At 38.8% G+C, this 2,176-nt stretch overlaps 1 protein-coding gene across 28 annotated transcripts in view; it reads right to left on the minus strand.

Moving 5' to 3' along the window:
- Window positions 1-238: 238 nt before the first annotated feature.
- smoc1 (SPARC related modular calcium binding 1) overlaps window positions 239-2,176 on the minus strand; it is a 187,416-nt gene continuing 185,478 nt past the window's right edge. For all 28 annotated transcript variants that reach the window (XM_090211699.1, XM_036955379.2, XM_090211698.1 and 25 more), the window contains one exon: window positions 239-2,176. This exon is cut by the window's right edge. The gene's annotated coding sequence lies outside the window, so the exon portion shown is untranslated.

The raw sequence follows: 2,176 nt of genomic DNA on the forward strand, positions 1-2,176 counted from the left end.
GTGATCTACTGTCAGCAACGGACCGGCTAAGTCTGTTACAGTTATGGCTTTATAACAGTAAAGCCACACAAAGAACCAGGAAGGTGTCAAATACAGAAATATATTTGTAGAAATGTAGAAATGTCATTCATTCTAATTAAATTTCAATCTAATTCTATGGTCAAATACTACTTTTCACTGTGATCACTTGTCAGCGGAGATCTCAACCATTGAACATGAATCAAAAAGAAACCCAAGATTCTTTAAAAATGTTTATTTCAAATTATGGAAGTCAATTGGCTTGGTCAAAAGAAAAAGCTTTGCTTAGTAAAGTCCTCGTGTTGTAACACACCTGTCTAAAAGATATAGTGAACTAGATGCTTGCGTTTGAGACGGCCCCTTTCTAAAAGCAGTGATATATTTTCACCAGAAGGGGTCAGTAATGTGCTCTTGTTCCCCTTAGAGAGATTCTTCTTCCCGTGTCCAAAGCAACCACATTGACACCTGTTACATACAGGAAGTCAAATGCTGTGGGAGAGGTCTACACTCCAAAAAAATTAGGGATGGTCTTACAGTTTGGGTCCTATATTAATGTGTCATAAGTACATTTAGTACCGCTATTTGTCGTGATGTGAATAAAAATAAAAGATGGTATTGCTTTTTTAGAAAGTTTAGTCCAAAAGCTCCACAATGAAACAAGGAAACCAACAACAGAATATGATACATATTTACATTGAGAGCCTTCTCTCTTACTTTAGTTCCATGGGGACAGAGTATGGTTTCCAGGGATAAGTCCATATAAGCAAACAAATACACACATAAACAATCACAAATAAACAAACCTCATCTTTCTGAATTTAGAAAGATAACAATTGTGGATATCGTTTTTTTTTTTCTGTCAGTCTTTAATTAATTAATTTATTTTATTTTAATTATGACTGTGGTGACATTTTCAGTCAGTTACGCCACTGTTGAAGTGGTTTCAGACCTGTGGTTACTGTAACATATTATTAAGCCTAATGGGGTTAGCATAACAGACCATAGACAAAACCTGACCAAAGATCAATGTGTTTCTGACATGGGAATTTCAGCCGAGGTGTATTCATTAGCGCACACTGTAGCAAAAAAAGAAACAAGAGTTTCTATTGGACAAATTCAGGTAGGGTCCCTCCCCGTTTCGTCCTGTTTGGTTCCTAGTGAATACACCCCCCTTATCTCTCTCTGTCTCTGTTTGCCTGTTCAGTGTCTGTTCTGCCTAAATTATCTTATGGTTGATTTAAAATACAGTGCCAGGGGTTTAATGTCTAAACCTCTCATTACTATGACTCTTAAAGAAATACTTTAAACTTAACTCAGTCAGTCTCACAGTTTCCTTTCCACCCCATACCATTTTCACATAATGAATATTGCAGTTCATATACATTTTACAAAAACAAAACATACTGAACACATTCGCTTGTATTTGTGCACTACTTCCCTGTACATATAGCCTCTCTAGTCAGGGACCAACGTAAATAACACTTCACACAGCTACTGGACTTCTGAAGGGGTGAACTATGGGGGATTGAGTCTCTTTACTTCTGCAGCTGAACTCTGATCTTTCATCTTTCTTTTCGGATCCCAGGACCCCTATGACAACAGCTAGTCTTCCTGGGGTTCATGAACACACACACCAAAAAAAAAAAAGTGATCGTCGGGTGATCTAACAGGTGATCTAACTGGTGATCTAACAGGTGATCTAACTGGTGATCTAACAGGTGATCTAACGGGTGATCTAACGGGTGATCTAACGGGTGATCTAACAGGTGATCTAACTGGTGATCTAACTGGTGATCTAACAGGTGATCTAACTGGTGATCTAACGGGTGATCTAACGGGTGATCTAACAGGTGATCTAACTGGTGATCTAACTGGTGATCTAACAGGTGATCTAACTGGTGATCTAACGGGTGATCTAACGGGTGATCTAACGGGTGATCTAACGGGTGATCTAACGGGTGATCTAACGGGTGATCTAACTGGTGATCTAACGGGTGATCTAACAGGTGATCTAACTGGTGATCTAACTGGTGATCTAACTGGTGATCTAACAGGTGATCTAACAGGTGATCTAACTGGTGATCTAACTGGTGATCTAACTGGTGATCTAACTGGTGATCTAACTGGTGATCTAACTGGTGATCTAACAGGTGATCTA

This window comes from Oncorhynchus mykiss, chromosome 19, assembly GCF_057628025.1.
Source record: "Oncorhynchus mykiss isolate SJ-2025 chromosome 19, ASM5762802v1, whole genome shotgun sequence".
NCBI classification, from domain to species: Eukaryota; Metazoa; Chordata; class Actinopteri; order Salmoniformes; family Salmonidae; genus Oncorhynchus; species Oncorhynchus mykiss.